Consider the following 23,325-nt stretch of genomic DNA (forward strand, 5'->3'; position numbering starts at 1 on the left):
GTGGGGCGGGAAGCAAGCAGAACTGGCGGAGCTCAGCTCCAGTGGATCCATAGCTGTGCATCGAACCTCCTGGCCTGACATGGGGCTGTTTTACTCTGCGCTGGCTAAATAGCCAGTGCAGAGTTGAGTAGCCCCATTGCGGGGCTTCTTACCTAACCCGGGGAAAGGGGATGAATATCCCTTTCCCTCAAGGAGACATCAGGAGCCGCCACCGGCTACCCAGTGTCCATAGGATGCAGCAGCAGCCATTTTGGCACCACTCAGGCCTGGGGGCAGGGCAGCTCAGGATAGGGCTGTTAGGTCTCTGATGAAAGGAAGCAACTGGCAAGCAAGCTGAGAGCTTATGCCATTTTAGTGCCCCTGCAGCCCTGGGCATGCAGCAGTTTTGGATTGGGCTGCTAGGCCCCAGATGAAAGGGAAGCCAACTGGCAGGCAAGCAGAGGGCTTATGCCTACTCTGATTTCTGAGGACAGCATTCCTGGGTATCATGAGGGCAGTGTGCACATGGGTGAACCTTGGCCTCTACTATCTTTGGAGCAGGTGTGTGTTTCAGGTCAGCCGCAGACCTACGCAGCCCCGTGCCCGGGGCAAAGCTCCATGATGGTGCCCCCATGTGGGCTGTTGCTGCCCCCCGCGCAGATATCCTCCCCCCCCCCCCACTCACCAGAGGCTCACGGAGCCTCACGCAACCACAGTCCACACCGGAGAAACCTCCATGAGTTTCCCCAGCGCTATGAACTGTGCTTCCTGCAAACCGGAAGCACAGTTTCAGCCCCCGTCAGGAGCCTCAGAGAGGCTTCCACGGGGTCCTAGCAGCTGGCGCCTGGGGCATTTGCCCCAGGGAAGTCTATGGTAGGCACGCAACTGTTTCAGGTATTTAAATCTTCCACCAGTTTTTTTTTCCCCCTTCTCCATCTCCATCACAGATAGGACCTTCAACCCTCTTTAGTGATTTTGGCTCCAAACACACTCATTCACTCAACCTTAACTTTTCAAAATGTAGAAAGAACATACACGTTTAATCAATTGGAAAGAGTATTCTGAAAACATCTGGGGCAAGAAAAAGAAGTGGTGAGGTACTATGTGACAAGTGAAGAAAGTGAAAGATCATGTATTTTTAAAAAATTCTGTAAAGTTGAAAAGTTGTGTGTGTATTCTTAAAAATATAAATAACAACAACAACAATAATAATAATTCCATAAGAACATAAGAACAGCCCCACTGGAACAGGCCTTAGGCCCATCTAGTCCAATTTCCTGTATCTCACAGCGGCCCACCAAATTCCAGGATAACTCATGTCTTGTGGTCAAATTACACATTACATACTAATGCATATAGCTTTGCCCTGGATACTTTAAGAAAAAAAAGCAACACCATTTGGGAGGAAAAAATTTAGAGTGGAGAAGCTGGGGGCATATCACCCTTTTTTTGCCCACTCTAAATCATCCTCATCAGCAGGTTGCTTCTGCATGGTTTAAAAGCCGGAAGCATGCATTTGAGACTTCACAGAGAAAAATTATACATGGGTAACTTGGAGTGGGAAAATGGCAGGGAAAGGGTTAAGCACCTTGCAATGTGTATTGCCCAAACAAGAAATTGTAATGAATTATCCCAGTTCTGATTATCTTGGGTCATCCATTCGCACCACTTTATTTCTCTTTGTAACTGTGAATTCTGCTCACTAGAAATAACAATCCTGATAGTTATGTTCTTATAGATGCCTTTAAAAGGGGATTGGACAGATTTATGGAGGAAAACTCCATCACAAGTTACAAGCTATGTTGGGTATACTGTATAGGTTTAGAGGTAGCCTATCTCTGAATGCCAGATGCAAGGAAGGATGCAGGTCTCTTGTTGTCTTGTGTGCTCCCTGGGGTTTCAGGTGTGTCACTGTGAGCTACAGGAAGCAGGACTAGATGGGCCTTAGGCTTTTGCCTCTTCTTATATTCTTATAGTTTACATAATTACTTGTTCTGATGGGGAAAATATGTCTTCTTCTGGGTTGCAGGAAGCACGTCAGCTCATATTTACATTTTCCAGAGTCCCAGGTTCTTGATATGCCTTGCTAGCAATATCCACCTGATTATTTTTTTTATTGGACTTCAAAAAGAAGACTGATCAATTTAGCAATTAACTACATATGGCTAACATACTATGAACAGCCTGGAGGAGTATGGGTTTGACAGGACAGATTTAATGCTACATAAGTCACCTCAGTGTGAAACACAAAACGAGTGCTGCCACAACAAAGATCTTAACATAAGAAGAGCCCCGCAGGATCAGGCCAAAGACCCATCTAGTCCAACTTCCTATCTCTCACAGTGGCCAACAAAGATCTCCTACACTTTCATTGTACACCCCAAAGCATGTATAATGTTATAATAGAAGCTGCTTGCAGGTGAACATGCTTTTTTTTCTTAGTGGGAGGGAAACAGGATTGCACCTTTTATGAGGCCTTTATGGTAATATTATTATAGATAATCATGTAGAAGAAAACACTCAAACACAGCAATTAATGTCCACTTTGCTTTTCAACAGCCCAAGGCTGATCTGCTGTGGTTGTAATCCAGTTTAATGACTGCTTGAGGAAAGAAAAATCCTCTGATTAATGTTTTGCTTCTACAATGGATATCATTGCAATCTTTCTACCTACCTTCATTCAGTGCACTTAAATGAGCATATTTGGGGGTTTGGGGATGGCAAAAAGATGCATGACTAAGAAGAACTATAACCAAGCTGAGAAACTACTTCTAGGTGGAAAGCACTGAGGACTAATGGTCAGAGTAAGAGCTGGACTGTTCTAACTTTTCTAAGTTAGGATTTATGGTCCAGTATTGCCTGCTGTATGACAGCAGCTATTAGCCTTACAGAATTAAGAGTTCATTCTCTTCTTGTCATCATCTCTATGATTAGTTAAGAATGACTTCTTGAGAAACAATCTCCTTTGCAATCGCTCATTATCAAGACTGATGGCAGCCTTCCAATCAGAAACAGAGAAGATGCTCATAAAAGATACCTCAGTGACTGCTTCATAGCTTGCTAATACTTTCCTCCGTATCTTTTTGTTTTTTAGGGGGGGGGTTGGTGTATTTTGAACTATCTTTTATTTAAGTAAACAATTAGGTCAGAAATAAGTATAAGAAGAATGAATGAGGGCCCAATCCTATCCAACTTTCAGCCTATCCAACTTTGCATATCTAACTTCCCTGAGGTAAGCAAACAAACCTTGAGGAGGCCTCCGTGACTTACCACCACAACCACAAGATGCAGCACATGCCTGGTTAGCACAGCTGTATCAGTACTAGAAAGTTGGATAGGATTTGGCCTTGAGTGTATAGCCAGTTACTTTAAGGACTGCCGATTCTCATATGAATTGTTCATCCTCTCCTGATGCCCTCCTCTCATGTAGGAGAAAGAATCCTCTGTGACAGTCCCTATCTATGAAATGCTCTCCTAAGGGGTATCAAACCGACTCTGTTCTTGTTGGTTTTTAGACATCTTCTGAAGACATTCTTGTCTGAGAATGTGTTTAATTCAGTTTTGGCTTGACTTTGCTCTGCAGTCCTGTATTTTTCTGTTTTACTGCCTTTGAACAAATATATTTAAAACATCATTGTACTATTAACCCATTTCTGCCCGGCCCACAAGAAAGGCGGTATATAAATACTGTATATTATTTATTATTATTATACATATTTGTTCCCTGTTGAGTATGTGCAGTGTTGGGCAGAAATGGCTTCAGGATGTAATTGTTGGACAAATCATTGGTTTCGCCTATTTCCATGTACTCTCATACTTTTATATTCATCTGATGGAAGTTATCTGGGCCCATCTCTAGGGCCAGGAATGAACATGACTATAAATGCATATAAGCAAGGAGCCTTGTCTCATAACTGCAACCCATGGCTCAAGTCTGCTTGCCTGACAGAAGAATAGTTTTGTGGAAAGCATGTTTATAACCAGTAGGCTGAAGGCCATGGACTTTCCAGAACTGGAGTCAAGGGAGGATGTTAGGGCAGGAGATATTCAGGACAGAGTGGTCTCCTAATTTGGGAATAATTTGGGAAGACAGGGGACCAAGAATTTTCATAAGAGGGACTGTACTTAATTTGCTTGTGTTAGTTGTTGTTCTAAGGGTATTTACACTTCATTTGGTTGGGTGGAGCTTTGAGTCACTCCAGGACTGCATGGAAACAGTATTCTTTGTGTAACATCTACAATTAAAGGTAAAAACTCCAAGGAGATTCCTACCTTTTGATTTTAATCAGTAAGTGCTCAGAGCAAGAACCAACTTTCTTTCCATCATAATAATTTCAGCTGCTTTTACTTTCTGTGTGCTTATAAGTTGCTTTGATTATGTCTTTATGAAAAGCATGATATAAATATGTAGAATAGTGAGTGAGAGAACGCCCATAGTTAAATTAGCTGAATTTAGCACAATGCATGTTAAAACTATGCAAGCTCAGCATTGGGCACTCGTAGTCCTAACTCAAACTGGAAAAACCACCTTGATTCAAAGGGCTTTTGAATTGGATGTGCTGGACCAAGCCAGTTATAGCAGAACTCAAGGACAAATTATTGTCTGGACAGATTTAACTGAAGTTGGTTACTAAGGGCGCAATCCTAACCAACTTTCCAGCACTGACATAGCTGTGCCAATGTGATGTGCACTGCATCTTACACTGGGGAGGTAGTCAAGCAGGCATCCTCAAGCAAAGAACATGTTTGTTGCCTTACCTTGGGGGCTGCATTGCAGCTAAGTCAGTGCTGGAAAGTTGGTTACGATTGTGCCCTAAGCCACAAAGTGAGTTTAGAACCCACTTTCACAGTGGTGATGTATATGCAGGGTGATCAGATGCAATGGAAGACAGAGTGCCTATATCTTTAGCCCTGTATAGAAGAGAGAATTTTGGCAGGGGCAGCTTTTTAAATGCTTCCACGTTGAGCTGCCCCTTCCTTCTTCAATACCAGCAATTTTCAGCCACTGTGCTACAGCACATTGGTGTGCTGAGACCAAACTCCTGGTCTGCAGGAGTTTGGGGGATGGTTATTTATTAGAAGAGCCAGCCCCCCCCCCATCATCACCAGCAGTGCAGTGTGCCTTGTCAATTGTAAAAAAAAAAAACCCGATGCTTTGCAACTTTACAACTAGTTTGTGTGCCATGAGATGAAAGAAATTGAAAATCACTGAACTATACCATAGTTAAAGGTATAGGCATTCTGTCCTCCAATGCATCTGGTCACCCTGTGTAGATGTTGTTGCCACCACACAGTGGAAATTGTTGCATACTCTGTGTAGCCCATCTAACAGTGAGACAGAATGAATACGGATATCAAGCCAGAAAAGCACCAAATGCTAGTGCTGAATTTTGCATGTGCAGTTGCTAACCCAGAAAAACACAGCTATTCTGTTGACTATGTTTATGTTTGGTAATTGATGCTGTACAATTCATGGTCTGTGATGAAAGCACCCAGTTCATTTCTTTTCTGATTGGGTGGTAGTAGTGCTGAAGTTTGTAATTCCTTGGTTCAAATGTGAAGAGGGGAGGGATTGGAAGTGAGTCGCATGCTGAATATTATGTGAGCAATATGGATCCAAGCAGAGTTTTGAATGCAGTGAAACAGTCGGGTAAGTGGTTCACCATAAATCTAGCTCATAATAGCACCACAAAAATAGCACTACAACAGCATCAAAAAGTTGCCCAAAGCAACACTTGGGTAAATGTGAGTTGAACTGTGAGCTAAGTGCATGGAAGTAGTTCCATGGACATTTCACAGGGTGCAAATTTCTTTCCAATTCTGCTCTTTCATCTTATATAAATTTGGTTGTCAGAAATGGACTGTAGACCCTGGGCTCCTGCACTCCTGCAATATTCCAGCTGAAATTTCTCATTTCAGTTCATTTCAGAAGCTGTTTTACTCCAATATGCAATCATGTAGCCATTCTGATGAAGTAGATGTTAACATATGTACACAATCTTTAGCATTAAGAAAGAAGAAACTCTTCTGTAATTAAAATCTGAGATAATTACACGATTACATTATTGTGGAGTTTCAACAACACTCCCCTCAAAATATTTTGCATCAAACCTTAGCTCGCCAAACTAATTACAGTACTTGATTAAAACTTTCCCCGAAATGTGGAATTGGGCCATCACATTAACAGAGCTGTCTCTTTGCTATGAGTCCTGAGGTAAAAGTTGGCTGATCCTCAGACCCCTTAACGGTTTAGATCAGTGATGGAAAACCTCAAATCTGTGGGTGCAAATTAAATTATTTTCCTAGTCCAATAGCCTCTCTCTCTCTCTCTCTCTCTCTCTCTCTCTCTCTCTCTTCCCCCCCCCCCCATTTCAAAGAGTAAGAAACCTTCCCAGGCTGTCATTACTTCAGCCAAAACCAGGTTTTAGTCTGAGCTCTACAGTAGAGGCCTTTGTGAATCAGGGCTGCAGCATCTACAGTGACTGAGAGAGCAGCTGGGTGCTGTAGCTGACTTCCTTGATTTTGGAATCAGTTGATCAATCCAACAGTGATAGTGAGCAGAATGTTGCTGAGCTGGTTGTCTGAATATTTCCGCCTCTTGCCAAAATATTCCTTTTTAGTTCCCAGTCTTCAAGTTTGTGCTTCAATAATTGCCATCATGCTTAATAGCTCAAGAATCACAAGCTGGAGGACATGGAAGCCAGTGTCCAGTGTTTGGGAAATGAAAAGTGATAATTTTATATGAATCTGGTTTATGAAAAGTTGCAAGAATAGAAAGGTGGAAATTTGGGAATGCAAGCCATTTGTTCGTATAGGTTCACCAGCAGAAGTATCATTACAGCTGAAAACAGTGTGGGCACTGTGTCGTATTTTCTGGCTCCATTTATGGAAAATTTTATAGCACTTCCAGGATGCAAAGGTTTTGGCATTCCTAAGGGATTATGGGAGTGAACCTGATCATGTGAGTCAACATGAGATACTGAAAATTTGAAAGAGTGGTTTGAAGAGTGGAAAGGGAGGTTTTCTGGAGTGTCTTTCAGAAAAAAATAATAATTTGTTAAAGCTGTTATGATTTTAAAAAAAGAAACTACACTTGCTTTCCTATTGGTAAAACTCCCGATTGCCTAATTAAAAGGGTGATCGGAGTTTGTTTGGCCTGGCCTGGGACACGAGAGTCCCTCCCCAATGGGGAGTGGAGGGGGCTGGGGCTGGCAGCTACGGCAGGCCTTGTAAAGGGCGCAAGACCCAGCCCTCTTCCTCCTTTGCACGTGGGCACCGTGGGAATACCCGCCCACCCGCCCTAGAGGTAGTCTGAGTTTAACTGGTTGCCGTTTGGGACCGGGTAGGAATTTTTTGCTGCCTGCCAAGATTGGCCAAAGGGCAGGCAGTTTTTTCGCCTACCCCAGACTGTCATGGGCCAGGGAGTCACACACCCCCCTGTTTTCAAGCTGCCATTGGTCACTTTAAGAGGGAAGGTGGTGCAGGTTAGGAAGCATGAATGGGACTTTGGGCATGCACCTTCAGGCAGCATAGGCATGGCGGAACCCTATTTCAGTCCTCGGGCTCGGCGGCATGAGGACGTAGACGGGGCCCTGGCCGGGACCGCGGGGCACACCTCAGAGGCTCAGCGGCTCGAGGAGGCGCAGTCCGCGGTCCGGCTGCCTTCCCCTTAAGGGACAGACATGGATGAGACGTGCCGCCCATCAGCGGGGCATGACTTGGAGTCGGGTGCATGCCCCCCTGGGGGCAGAGGTTTCTGGTACCACCCAGAGGTCCCGTCCCGCACCACAGGGGCTTTTGCTGCCTCGGATACTGCAGGTCTCAGCCTCCTCTTCTCTTGCTAATGTGAAATAAAGTGGCCCTTTTCCCCATATCTGTTGTCTCAAGTGTTCATTGGACAGTGCAGAAACAATGGAACATAGACAGTATAAGGGCCCAATCCTATCCGATTTTCCAGCACCAGTGCAACCGCAATGCAGCCCCAAGTTAAGGGGACAAATGTTCCCATACCTGAAGAAGGCTTCTGTGACTGCCTCCCCACCACAGGATGCAGTGCAAGTCCCATTGGCATGGCTGCACCAGAACTGGAAAATTGGATAAGAAGTCACTTAACTAGATATGATACTAGGAAGAAAAAAAAGGAGAAATTGGTGTTATCTGTTCCAGTAAAGAACTGACCCTAAGAAACACTGTATTTTGTGGTAAGGTATATTTCTGAGGTTGGCACTCTGAGCTATTAATGCAGCTTCATTATATATTGCAATATATATTGCTGATTGCAAGCCCAGTGGTACGGAACGCTGGTTATTCAGATAAAGCATTTCTGAAGTACCAATTTATGGAAACTGCAGAACCCTGATAAGGATGTACAAGTTTAAGATAGCATAATGGGTTATAAAAGCACTGTCCACCCTGAGGCTGTTCTTGGAAACCGATAGTGACTTGTGTGTTGTAATGCTTATGAGTGTTTTTTTTCCTGTCTTTTTTTTTTTTTTTTCCTTCAGAAAATGGAAATCTTCATGGTCATTTTACAGCTTTGCTAATTTTGGCTGAGAAGTGCATGCTCATAATGATTTCATAGCTAGGCATGCCCAGCTAAAAAAATATACCCTTAAATTGCACTGCCTTTCTGCTTTAAATCTGCTATACATTAACAGCTCAATCCTTTCCCCCACCACTGGTGACTATGCAGCTGTGCCAGTGGGGCACAAATTACATCCAGTGATGGGGAAGCCATCAGGAGGCTTTGGAGAGGAAGACTTGTGACCTATGGGTCTCATCTGATCAATGCCAGTTATGTTGCTGGAGTAAGTCCCAGGAGTGAAAAGGGAACTGATAGGTTAAAAAAAAAAGTGAATGGGTTCAAAAAGAGGGGATAGGTTCCTGATGCATGCTAGTGCTACCCCTCTCTCCCCTGCTCCCTGTGCCCCATGCCTCTCTGCCCCCAAACTCCCTTGATCCTTCCCCTTCCCATCCCTGCCACCATCCTACTGAGAGCAAGGGAGCTAAATGGGCAGGGGCATGGTCTGCACAGCAGCTGCTCCTCCAGCACGCAATGCTTCTGCCCTTTTCTAGCAGAGCCCCAGAAACACATAATGGTGTTTAGAGCTGTTTAGGTCATGAACCTTGAAGTGTGCCATGTTCTGTACCAATAATCCTAGCAAGTGATTAAAATTGACCCAGGCACTGTGGTTTCCATCCTTCATATGAAGTATGCTACCATGAACATTTGTGCACCCATTACAGATAAGAACATAAGAACAGCCCCACTGGATCAGGCCATAGGCCCATCTAGTCCAGCTTCCTGTATCTCACAGCGGCCCACCAAATGCCCCAGGGAGCACACCAGATAACAAGAGACCTGCATCCTGGTGCCCTCCCCTGAATTGGCATTCTGACATAGCCCATTTCTAAAATCAGGAGGTTGCACATACACATCATGGCTTGTACCCCGTAATGGATTTTTCCTCAAGAAACCTGTCCAATCCCCTTTTAAAGGTGTCCAGGCCAGATGCCGTCACCACATCCTGTGGCAAGGAGTTCCACAGACCAACCACACGCTGAGTAAAGAAATATTTTCTCTTGTCTGTTCTAACTCTCCCAACACTCAATTTTAGTGGATATCCCCTGGTTCTGGTGTTATGTGAGAGTGAAAAGAGCATCTCCCTATCCACTCTGTCCATCCCCTGCATAATTTTGTATGTCTCAATCATGTCCGCCCCTCAGGTGTCTAGATACCAAAGTATATTTCATTTAGCACTGTTAGCCTTGTATTGCAACACACAGTAGGCTCACATGATCTTCCCTACTGTCCATAGAACCTTCAGTATGAATTGGATTTACCATCTGCATGGGCAAATTGTAACTTGAATAGACTTCACTCATGTGATCCACCCTACAATCATGTAGCTTGGTTGTGAAATAAATGTAGTTCTTACACTATTGGGGTGCAGAGGGACTGGAAGACAAGGTAGGTCAGGTAAAAAATGAGAGGAATAAAAAAATAAAGACAACAAAAGAATAGAAAACTAAAGAGATGAGTGATAAATTACACAAATTTTAGCAAATTACACTGTCTTTCATAGCTTTGAAGGTCAATGCTGCCTCTCACTCCATCTGTAGGCACAATGGCTGTGGCCTCTTCACAGCAGTTAAATGCCCATCTGATTTGTTCAGTAGATAGTGATTTGTGAATTGAAGGGGAAGGAAGATTATGCCTTTTATTAAACAATTTTCATCACAATCGTGTCCAATCAGAAGTTAAGTCCTATTAAGTTCAATGGGACTTAGTCCCAGTTAGTGTGTGTACAGTGTATATAGGATTGCTCTCTTAAGGTTGTTTTAGGAATCTGCACTGCAAGCTTTTAGTAAACCAACCATTAACAAAAAGACAATCTTTCCTGTAAAATTACTTTGTGTCAGGGTAATGACTCTCACTTGGAAAGTGTGACTGTACCTTTAAGAGCATCTTATTTAATTGAGTGAAAGGCTAATAGGAAATGGAATGGACTTAGGAAGATAACAGAAACTAGTTGGGCAGTGAAAACACATTGTGATTAGGATGGCCTCTTGTTTTCATCTTCAAGTGAAAATTACCAAAAAAATGACATTTATCCCTTTTTCCAATTCATTGTCTTTGATAAGAGACCATCTTACCTCCTCTACTTTGATTAGCCATGTGCAGGTGACTTCACCTGTTTACATAGTTCCTGAGGCTAAAGATTCTTTACTGTTATCTCCAGTTGTCTTTGACAGTGGTCAAAGCCTCAGTCTGGCAGTTTCCAGGAAATGAACAGTACATTTGGTTCACCAGCAGATTGCTGTGGAAACAACAATGATCTCTAGTCTTAAGTGAGTTTTGAGCAGCAAAGCCCATGCTAGATTTTTTACTTGATTTTGAAGGTTGGGGAATTTTGCTATCAGCTAGTTTAAATTCCCTGCAATCCGCCTCCTTCCCTACAATCCTGCCCGTACTCTTAGATCATCTGGGGGGGGGCCCTTTTGACTGTGCTGCCACCAAGAGATGTGAGAGGGGTGGCAGCCAGGAAGAGGGCCTTCTCGGTGGTGGCCCCCGAACCTTGGAATACCCTCCCCTTGGAATTGAGAACTGCTCCCTCGTTGCTAATATTTTGGCGTGGACTGAAGACTTTATTTCAAAAAGCTTTTAACTGTTGACAGGCTGGCTGGCTTTCCTTTATATTAGAATCCATGGGGTTTGTTTTTGATTTTTATTTGAAAACTGTTTTAATTATTGTTTCAATTGTTAATTTTGTATTCTTAATTGTTGTAGGCTGCCTTGGGTGCCCATGGGGCAAAAAGGCGCAATATAAATTAACAAAATAATAAAATAATAATAATAAATGTCCTTTCACACATTCCGCCCCACTCCCCAATCCTGTGGCAGTAAGAAAGATGAAGTCACATTTTAATGGTACACAACAGCTACAGTAGCAAAAGCTTTGAGTTGACTGGTTCATTTTCTTGAAACATGCATTTGTCAATCAATCACTTACAGCAAACATTAGATACATTGGTTGGAGATTTTGTTTCTACCTGGGGAATGGAGTTCCTTCCTGATGCGGCACAACTAATTAAAAATATGCTGTTTTGGTTCTGTGTGCTGAGATTAGCTTAATTTCCAAATGAAGACATAATGCTGGGTGCTTGATTTAAAAATAGGTACTGCAGATGTTTCTGCAGAGAAAAATGCTTTGAAATGCCTCCTTGCTTGTAAAAGGTTCTGTGCATTTCTGCTCAGCAGCAGAGCATAATTATATTTTAAATTAATGGGTTACATATGACTATACTAGAACAAAGCTGTGCTAGGGTGACTCAGTGGGTGGTTGTTTTTTTTTTTTTCTTTGAGTCCCTATTTTCAATCCTTGATTCATCCTATGTGTGTGCTTGTGAATGTATGCAGTCTAACGGGAATATTAGTTCAGTAAATCAGTCATACAAAAATAGAATTGATTGTCCTGTTGGCCTCAGCAGGAAGATAGAGTTGATTTCAAAAGACTTACCGTAGATACTTGCCTATAGGGCGATAAATTTGTCCCAACAGATCGCTCCTGAATCAAACCTTCGCCTTATCTGCGGGGCCACTTGGGGTCAGGGCTGTTTCAGGCACACTGCAGAGCAGCAGTGGTGCTGCTGGGGAGGCTGACGCGCCACTCACTCCCCCACTGTGCGCTTCCCACCTGGAGCAGGGAGCCTGACGGAGCTGCTTGGCTCGCCTGCCGCTCCCTCCTCCCTGCTGCTCCTGGGCATTGCAGTTCCGCCCACTCAGATTCCCCGAGCCTGGTGTCCTTGGCTCTGACTTCCTCCTCCTCCTCCGCCCCTGCTAGTCTTTGAAAGGACAGGAAAGGGGGGCAGGAACCTGGAGCGTGTCCCATATGTGTCCTCAATGGGGTTTACTCCCAGGAAAGTGTGCATAGGTTGGCAGCCTTTGAGCCCAAGCCAGTGCATGCCTACTCAGAAGTAAGTTCCATTATTGTCAATGGGGCTTACTCCCAGGAAAAGATCATAGCTTGAAGATGGGGAGAGAGACGGGAGGGCTGCTTCTTCATGCAGAGTCTACAGCTCTGCATCTGCTTCTGCCCAGCGAGAGGGGGGAGGGGAGTCCCCCACACAGTCTCCCTCCCTCCCGCCTGCCCGCCCCCACTCCTGCAGTGCCTGCTTCTCTCTGCCCTTCAGCCCCAGCCCCTCTCTTCCCTCCACCAGCCTTCACTCTGTTGTACTGTTTTCTTCCCTTCTCTTCGCCTGCTTTGCCCCCCTTCTCTTCTCCCTTCCCCTCCATCCCTCTTTCTCTGCCCCCTATTTACAAGCCATGCAATCAGGGAAACTGACCAGGAAATTGAGTAGAGCAGGGACAGCAGTTTCCATTCACCCATCCCCCTAAGACAGAGAGCAGAGCTGAACCCAGAATCACCCCACTTCTTTAAGAGTGAAACCCCCCTGACAGCCTTGATCCTGCTGTAAATCAAGAGGAGGAAACAGACCAGGTGAGGGTGGGCTTGTTGCAGCTGCAGGATGCACCTTCCCTGAAAGTGGAAACATTCCCATCAAATGTCTCACAAACTACAATTCAGAGTACCATTACTTAGGAATAACACCCAGGGAAAGCAATGGGTCTGCTTCTGAGTAAATAGGGTTTCAGCTATGTGCAGCTGCACTTGGTCACAGCCATTTGCTGTTGCTTGTCTCTGCTGTGATTTGAATTGCACACTCCCAGTTGTGTTCTAAGTTGTATGTTATATGTAGAGCTTCTGGCTTAAGAGCAGAAGTCTCTGCCTTTGCACTGTTTTGCACCAGAAATGTCCTGAGAAATTCTGAGTGATAGATCACTTTTTTATGTTTTAGTTTTTTTTCCTGTGCTGGTCTTCAATCACTGGTTCATACATGAATTGATCACCAAAAATTAGCTATTGGTGGGGCTTTCACAGTCAACTAGCTTCCTGCAACTGGCCCTGCAAGGCATTCTGGAGCACTGCTTTTGTTCCATTCTCTTTCAAGTACCCCTAAATGTCCTGTTGAGTGCCCCTGGGAGTACATGAACCCCAGGTTGGGAACCACTGTTCTATTAGTATGTTGTTTACAGTGCAGTTACTCTTTGATAGTGTTTACAAAAAGATGGTGAAGACCAGAATTTAAAAGTTTATGAATAAAAATGAATCTTATGATCTTTTACTATATTTTTAATAAATTAGAGACTGTCAGTTCTTAGGTAACAATTACTGGTAGGTTATTTTTCAGGATCTGGCCTAGGGTAAATCAGACAAAACTATAATCAGACACCCCTCCCCAAGTTTATGACCTTGACTTATCCGAGGGTCATAGAAAATTCTATGATTCTTGCCTCAAAACCTGCCCTCTGCTTATCTGTGAGATTGACTTATAGCCAAGTGTCTGCAGTGATGCTGCATTTCTCCCAAAAAGGTTAGTGGAGGTCTGTAAGTGCTCTATGGACACTACTCATCCTTTTATTTTCCCTTACTTGTCTGCCTTTTTATTTTATTTTGTTCCATTCAACAGAACCTGTCAGCTTTTTGTGTTGTTTGTGTCAGATTTTTTTGACTGGGACAAGACTGTTGGACTTGTCTCCAGGCTTTTCACTCTCCTCCCCCCCCCCCCGCCCTTTTAGCAGTTCAGTCAGCAAAATGGTTCTCTTGAAAAACAAAATGAGCAGTCCTGTCCAGAACTTAATATGTGTGAAGAGATCAGGCCACATGAGACAAGGGTACAGGGGGTACATAGTGCCTGGGCTCAGGGTAAAAAGTGGGCTTGAGAGCCGAAGAAGGGGAGCTGGAAATTTCCTGGGATCTCAGAAAATGTTTGCATATAGTAAAGACTAGTGTCAAGTCTTGTGTAAAATCTAGTATTCATATTTTGCGTAAGCCTACATAGTTTTATATATCATAACTTGTAGAAATTATGATCCAATGATTGTATGAAATTGTGACTCAGTGGAAAAGGGAAGGGCCCAAAAATAAACTTTGCACCCCAAAAGGGGACCCAAAGGAACATTGTACCCCCTAATAAATTGTTCTCAAAGGCCCTGGAAGAGAGACCAGTACCTATTTGTCTACTGCCTATGTCACTAGGCATTTATGTAGCACTCCTGGGCCGTGCTACATCATCTGAAGGGTACAGGAGAAGCAATGCTTCTGTTGCTCCACTACCATGTGAAGCACATTGCCCTATTCCTTTTTCTGTCTGTTTCATAGGTACATAGGAAGCAGCCTTATACTGAGTCTGGCCACTAGACCATTTAGTTCAATGTTGTCAACACCACTCAGGCAGGTTTCAGGCAGGAATCTTCCTCTGCCTGGAAATGTTGGGGATTGAACATGGAATCTTCTGCATGCAACTGGTGTGCTCTGCCACTGAGTTATGGCCGCTTTCGTGTCCTTTTGGACACAGTGTTCATCATCTCTGTCGTCTGCTGATCCAACACAATGCTAGTAGGAAAACATGTTGATAACCTAGTGCAAAACAATCAGTAGCAACCTATCAGACTGTTGGCTTTGGTGTCAGTGAAGGTGCTTGAACGCAGGCACACTAGTTTTCTGATGTACAGGAAAGAAAATGTAACAAAACAAAAATATCATTAATATCATAAATCAGATAAGCATCAACCTGATGAGCTAAGAACAGAATCTTTTAAACCTCCACAGCAGGTGTTTGGCCTCTCCAATGGTTACCCATCTTGCCCTTAAATTATACATAATTCTGGTGGGCCAATCAGGTAATTAACAGTAAATCAAAGAGTCTACTTCATTCATAATTATTAAAGAGCATTTTATTCAGTATGCTCAGCTAGTTTTTGCAACCATTTCCAAGGGTGTTTTCACACCACATGAGCCAATGTCTCTAATGAGCCAGCATTGACTAATAATTAACTCAGAGTAACTTTTCTTTTCCAAGCCTTTATAGAGGAAGACCACTAAAGAGCAGGATGTAAATGTCAGAAGTGTTTAAGCCATTTCTGCCCAACATTGCATATACACAACAGGATAAAATGTGTACACCTGTGAGCTGGGCAGAAATGGGTTAAATTGAGTTGGATCACCTTCTGATCAGTCTGTAGTGATCTAAGCTTAGATTATTGAGCCTGTAACACTCAGAACCAGGGATAGCTGCTAGGACCAGGTAACTCCTAGGTGTTAAGATGTTCCTATTTAGTGGTGGAAAGATAAGACTGGGGTGTCAAACATAAGGCCCGCAGGCTGAATGCTGCCCTCAGAAGCAATTTAACTGGCCCCCGTTATAATTGGGCCCTCCCAGCTTGATAATTGGACTCTCTCATATCTTGGAAACATGAACAAGTTTTACACATTTTCTCTTCCATCATTTGCAGCTAATGAGTTTCTATGCGAGAACAAGGTGTTTATTTCTGGCTATCATCTACTTAGGCTGCAATCGTAACCACACTTTCCTGAGATTAAGCTCCAGTGAACAAAATGGGACTTACTTCTGAGTAGATTTGGTTAGGATTGTGCCCTAAATTATGTAACTTTTTGCTTACTGACATCACTTCCGGCCCTTGGCAGGCACCATGTATGCTAACTTCGGCCCTCTGTATGAAACAGGTTTGACATCTGCTGGATAGACAATTGTCATAGTAATGAAGCAGACACTTGTAAGTTCTTGATACAATGGAAAATATGAGAAGATGCATTGGCAGATTTTATTCTTACCAGAAATGTTTATTTGCAAATCATGTTTAAAGGAATTGTCTGTTGCCTGTAAAACTTTCCTTAGGCTTGACATAGAATATGGTGGTGAAACAATATATAAATGCATTTAATTCCTCTTTAGATACGTGCACCTGCTTCCACTGCAGTGTGTGTTCTGGCTTTAGCTACTTTTCCTATTGTTGAGGCTACTTTCAAAAGCCGCCTCATAGTTGGGGGCAAATTGTTAGTGGTGCAGGGAGCTTCAACTATAGTTAAGAGTTCAAAATCCAATTGTGAATGTAGAGCTGCTCTCGTGGATCCAGACCAAAGTGATCTAAATTTGTAGATTTGATGATTAAGGAATGGTGTAGTTGTGGAAAACTATAACCCCATTGTTGGAATTTTGAATGCAGTGATGCCTGCAGGACTCTGGAAGGCAGTTTTATGTCCATATCCCTTGAGACCCTTTACTTGTTCTCTATGATCCTTGCAGGAGGTGTGGTCCTTAATACTATTTTCTTCCTGCTCTTTCTCCACACACTCTTTCTCTTCCAGGCTATTGGAGGGGAAGGATGTAAACTTACTAAGCTCTGGCTCCATAATGGCAGAAAACCATTATAAGCAACACACAAACATGCATGCATGCAGGCAGGCAAACATACATGCACACCAGCTGTAGGTTTGTGCACATAAGAGTATAAGAAGAGCCCTGCTGAATCAGGCCAAAAGCCCATCTTGTCCACTTTCTGTATCTCACAGTGGCCCACCAGATGCCTCAGGGAGCACACAAGACAACAAGAGACTTGCGTCCTGGTGTCCTCCCTTGCATCTGGCATTCTTAGGTAGCCTACTTCTAAAATCAGGAGGTTGCACATACAAGACCATGGTTTGTAATCTATGATGGATTTTTCCTCCAGAAATTTCTCCGATCCCCTTTTAATAGCATTTAGGTCAGATGACATCACTACATCCTGTGACAAGGAGTTCCACAGCCTAATTACATGCTGGGTAAAGAAATATTTTCTTTTATCTGTTCTAACTCTCCCAACACTCAATTTTAGTGTTCTCTGTTCCATAGTAGAAGGAACCTCTGATAGTTCAGAAGATGCATATACAACTATGAGATTGTGAGTAAAGTATTTCTTTTGAAACCTTAACCAGCCTCTGCTACTGTGTATGTTAATTCATTAAAGCAGCTTAGCCGGGTGGTGGATTTAACCATAGGAAAAGGGGTCTTTCTGTAGATTCCTTCTGCTGCCTTCCCTTTTCCAACACCCACTTAGGTTTATATACTGCACACTGTACTTACTAAATTATTTGTGATACAATAGTTCTTTCTCCACACCTTAGTTGTTATTGTGGATGATGTTGTGGTTGTGGAGACATTTTAATTATCCTCCCTTGCATCTTCTCCAACTGTATAATATTTTTGTCGAGATGGGATGGCCACAACCGCACACATTACAGTATACTAAATCTGGGGACATGATCAATTTTTATAATGCCCTGATGATACTGACTGTTTCATTTTCAGTCCCTTTCCTAATAACTCCAAACGCTGACTCTGTCTTTTTTCGCTGATGTAGCACACTGAGCTCACAGTTTCAGTGAGCTTCCTACTTTGACCCAAAGATCTTTTTCATGGGTTGCTACAGCCAAGTTGGCAAGTTAAGATTTCTTTAAGCTAGGATTTGTTGTGGAAAGAATACTTCTCCTGAGAGCACCATAGCAATTTTACAGAACATTTTGACATCATTCAGGTAATAAAAGGGCCACATGTACTGGAAGTAAAGTGACCTGATAATGTTGTTTGTGCAAAAGGTACTTTTATGAAGACCAATGAGAAACCATGTCACTGGAATTCTTCTCTTAAAATTCAGACCAGGAGCATTCTGGTGCTTTAACTATTCTGTTCTTCATTTCAGAATACAGGAAGCCAGAGCAATTGCAGAAAGTTGAACTTGCTTATTCAAAATTGAAGACTAGTGTCACAACTTTCTATCTGTAGTAGTTAGCAATCCAGTTGTATTGTACTGATCTGATTGTACTGTCATATACTACCATAAACTCAAGAGCTACACAGATACTCTTACTCCATTAGCAGAAAGCTTGTCATGCATGCCATGCAAACCACACTGCTAATGAAATTGCCTTAACCATTTCCCATCCATCATGGCAGTGGTTAGGGATTAATAAAGACCAGCGATCTCCAAACTGGGGACCTCTATGTCTCAAAAAAGTCCTCCCTGTCCCGAGCAGAGCTTACAGTTCTGCCATGATGCCGCATGTTTTTGAAACTGAACAGGTCACAGGGATGCTCTGGGCAGCTACATCTGTTACCCAGCATCCCAGAAGGCTGAGTCACAGGATGTCCAAGCAGCTGTGACTGCCCAGAGTGTCCCTGTGACCTGTTCTTTTTGAAAAACATGCGGCACCATGGCAGAACAGTAAGCTTCGCTCATGGGAGGGGGGGTGCTTTCTCCAGCCTATGGGCTGGATATAGAGCCCTGACATAGACTGAAGATACCTATATTTGCTGGGTACAGTGACCAAGTGTGCTGTATTAATGCATTGCATTTGCCAAAGAAGCAGGGTCTAGAAATTAGTGTGAAGCCATTAGTGTGCTACCAAAGGTGGAGTATTAGTGGCTAAGTTCTCGTACTGCTTTTCTATATAGAGAACTGTTTATCCATGGAAGGACCGCAGGGATCATATCCAATATTCGATCAAGATCATCAATCCAGAGTTAGTTTCTAAGACTGCGATCCTATTCACACTTACCTGGGAGTAAGTCCCATTAAACTCACTGGGGCTTACTTCTGAGAAGATATGCATAGGACTGGGCCCTAAGACACCTTCAAAGTCACTACCCTGATTAATATCATTTTGTAAGTCCTTAATGTTTCAGGTAGCCAGTATTTGGGTCTAACCAAGAATACATATACAGGCAGCCTTTTTGAAAGATTCTGGTTATTTAACACCCTGCAAATATACCAGGGCAGAAAAATTAAACAAAAACATAGCAGATTGTCTACAGAGGCAGCTTATTTGCAAGACAGCTAAGGGCCCACTCGTATCCAACATTCCAGTGCCAATACAGCTGCAAAGTAAGGGAAGTCATGTACCCTTACTGTGAGGAGGCCTGTGTGACTGCATTACATCCCACTGCAGGATGTAATGCATTTCCATTGACATGGCTGCATCAGCCCTGAAAGTTGGATAGGACCGTGTCCTAAGTCTCTTTCTTATTCTTTATTTATGATTGTTTCTGAAGTTGGAGAAGATTTGGCTAATGTAGTAAAACAAATTGTAGTAATAATTTATTATGTTAGGATTCCTTGGACAACCTGAAACAAGAAATCATGTACAAGAAGAAATACCAACCATAACGGTTTAGGAAGAACTATGATTGCTCCTTCCACCCACCCCATTAATTCTGTAAATTCCAAGCTGCAATACAAATTATTCAACCAATTGGAATTCTCTCCATGTGTCAGTAGCATTATTTATCATTACAAAGCAGTTGCTCTATATTTAGGAACAGTGTCTGACGCTATCTGGTTTTTCAGGAGTGCAGGCAAACTTAACATATTTTGTTGCATAAATGAAATCCTCCCCATCTCAGCTTCCACTCATAAAGGATACATGATGCCCTGCATACCAAAATCCCATAATGACCAAGGAGGGTTGATTCTTTCACTGCAGGCATGCTCTTATATACTGTGTATCAGCAATGTGCTGTGTGGGGGCAGAAGGTGAGGCAGCAATGCCCTGCTGGGGTTCTTTGAAAGGCCACCGCCACTGCTACCAAAGTTGTGAGTGTGCAAACACAACCCACATGCTCTGAACAGAGAGCATTCTCAGAATTCTGAGCAGAGTTCTGCCTCACCTTCCACCCTTTCACTGCACATTGTTGTGTATATGTACATATGTCTGTTGTTGCCACCTACATAGCAACAGAGGAGAAGAACCTGGTGGTACTACTACTCCTACTCCTACTACTCTCCATTGCCCCCATTGCAATATTCTCCTTAAGAACAGTACTTTACTTTTCCTACAAAAATGAACAGCACCTATTTATATATAAGCAAAGTCAATCTGCTTTTCCATGCCACCAGATAACGTGAATAGCAGCAAACTATACAGCATGAACTACATACAGCATGAACTACACAATGGAGTTTCTTTTCAGAGTGAGCAGGTCACTAGAAGACACTGAAACCCCTTTAGACAGCTTTTAAGTATAACATAATGAACAATCAAAGTGTTTCCTTAAAATCCCAATCAGGGGAAGTTAGTGTGTTGTAGTGTTAAGCATTTTTGACTGCTGTAGAGAGGCAAATGGGCAAATATCAATGACAGCATCACTAGAATTTTGTGCCACTGATGTCTAACTACTACATTCATTGATGAAACAAACAGATATTGTAAATTGTATAAAGTACCTTTGCTACTTTTAGGAAGGACTTTGAATTATCAACATAATTATCTGTTTCAGTCTTTTACTTTACTTCAGTTAACCCATGGTGGAAGCCTATGCAGGTTTACACAGAAGTACGTACCACTATTCAGGGGAATAGTGTTGGATTCAGGGGAATGTGTGTTGGATTTTACTGTTGCAACACAATCCTCTGCATGTCTACTCAGAAGTATGATCCATTGAGTTCAATAGGACTTACTCCTGGGTAAGTGTGTACAGGATTGGAGCCTTAGCTATCTTCCTTTTAGTTTATCCTCTTTAAAATTAATGCTACAGTATCTTGGTATAGTTCAAATTGCCAACAGTAAGAATAACAGATAATTTATTACTAGAAAAAATATATTACTAGAAAAAATAATCTTTAAAATATTCACTGTATCAGAGGAATACATTAGCCACTTAATAACTTGTCACGTTGGAGAGATCTTGTTTAGAGCTGGTTTAAAAGCCAGATTTTTAACCTGAGTTATACTGTGATTTGATTAATTGCACTAATTAGTGCTTTAAAGCATGTTTTGGCTTTTCCCCACACAGCTACATGGCTTATGCACAATCACATTTTCCTTCTAAGCAAATATGTTCTCTCTGTTCAAATGTTGTGAGTTACACCTCTTGATACAGTTCAATACAATTATTTAGTACCATCTTTGACACATACCCACAAACACAACTACTAGGCCTACAATCAACTATAGATTAATTTCCGAGAAGCGTCTTTGTAAAAATTTTTCTGTCATTTTTCCAGCCAGTTCTTTCAGCCTGCTCCTAGATGTAAAGGGGGCAAATATTCTATTAGCCTTTTTTTTTTTTTATGAGTACCTTTACATGAATAAGAAAGGAATCAAAATATCAAAGATTGTAGTTCCTGATTTTTAATGCAGACCTGATAAGCTTTGTGCACTTTGTTCTAGCTCATTTGATGTGTAGTCAAACCCTATTAAGATCAAACTTTCTAGATAATGGGGGACTGTGATTTCCCCCTCTATGTGCTGCTAATTCATGTTTGAGATAGATCAGTGAAGTTAAACTAGAGTAAAGGTTCCTGGCCATGGCAGACTGGGAAATGATAAAAGTGACATGCAGGGTTTTCTTTGGAAGAAAAAATAGCATATTAGTGCCTTCAAAGAAATATGTTCAAAGCTGTATTCATGACTGTTCTGAGGTTCCTGTAACACACAGCTAAATACGTAAATAGCACATCATTGGCACATCAAACTAGGTGATGGGAAGTACAGGCATCCCCCCATATTCATGGGTCCCTTATCTGCAGTTTCACTTATCCACTGTTTTCAGATTCTTCCCCCATCACACTCATGACTCACCTCTCTTCATTTGCAAATGCTTTGCCAAAGGAAGGCTTTTCTTCATTTTGCTTTGCAACAGCAGGTGAATAATAAGAACCTAGCTTCATAGCTACCAGAGGAACACTACTGGAGGCAACTGTGAGAACTCTGGAAGTTTTCTGCTGTCCACTTTCTTACTGTGACCTCCTGTGGTGTTCCTCTAGTAGCAACTATGAGTCTACGTTCTCACTGTTTGCCTCCTGTTCCAAGGTGAAATGAAGAAAAATTGTCCTTTTGCAAAGCATTTGCAAACAAAGAGAAATGAGTCATGAGTGTGATGGAAGAATCTGAGTAGGTTTGCTGCAGTCTTTGGTTTCAGGTATCCCCACTAGCAGCAGGAACATATCTCCCATGGATGCCAGAAGACAACCATATATATTTACAGCACAATTCTATATGTATTTACTCATAAGTTAGACCTGGATCAAACATGCAATTATCCATGAGAAAATATATCCTTCAGGGTCAACCTAAATGGGACTTGCAACCACATGTTTGATCCAATCTGGGGCTTTCTTCATGGCAAAAGCCTAGCTGGTCCCTTCTCGGGCTCTGCCAGCTATCCTTTGGCAGACTTCTTGTGTCTCTGCCAGCCAACAGAGGAGGGAGTCTCCCCCTGGGAGGTTGCCCTTCTGACAGCAGTGAAACTTCCCAGTCCTGCCAGTGACAGCAGGATACACTATGCTTTTTATTCCCTGTATTTGTCTACTGTGACAGTGTGCATGGAAGGCTGACCCACTCATATGGGAGCAAGCTGTCAGCCACTCCTTGAGCCTTGCTTCCAAACAAGTTTAGGATCATGCCCAAAGCAGACACTTAGGGATGTTCAGTCATGCAGTCATGCAGCATTCAGTAGAATTTAGTCAGAAACGCCTTTTTCTGGCTGGGAGAAAAAGGTGCTGGGCCAACTTCTGGTTGGAATTGGGGAGGAGGGGGGGAATCTTTATCCCTTTTGGGAGAGCTAAGAGTGAATGAGACAAGGGAAGCCCCCCTTGTGCTGAGTTGCACTTACCTAGGAGTAAGCCCCATTGAACACAGTGGGACTTGAGTAGGCATGTATAGAATTGTGTTACTAAAATGTCATGTGGAGAGGCTTCTCTGCCAGCCTAGGGCAAACGTGCCCTCCATGGCCTCTTGCTGCCTGGGCTACCATCATTCACAAATGTCATCTCCCCATTTCCTGGGAGTAAGCAGCACTGAGCACAATTATGGGGGCACCTATGGCAGCTCAAGCGGAGACAGGTAGTGTCAGCATGGACTGGCCTTGTTCACAACAGGTGGAGGGAAAAGGTAACCACACAAGTCTGCCATTTGTAGAAAGCTAAAGGTGAAATTTAGGGCTTTTCCT

General features: G+C 42.9%; 1 protein-coding gene across 1 annotated transcript in view; it reads left to right on the plus strand.

Annotated features, from left to right (window-relative positions):
* Nucleotides 1-23,325, plus strand: part of LRRC4C (leucine rich repeat containing 4C) — a 98,737-nt gene that overhangs the window by 54,842 nt on the left and 20,570 nt on the right. The gene's annotated exons all lie outside the window — the stretch shown is intronic.

This window comes from Tiliqua scincoides, chromosome 1 (genome assembly GCF_035046505.1).
Source record: "Tiliqua scincoides isolate rTilSci1 chromosome 1, rTilSci1.hap2, whole genome shotgun sequence".
In the NCBI taxonomy this organism is placed as follows: Eukaryota; Metazoa; Chordata; class Lepidosauria; order Squamata; family Scincidae; genus Tiliqua; species Tiliqua scincoides.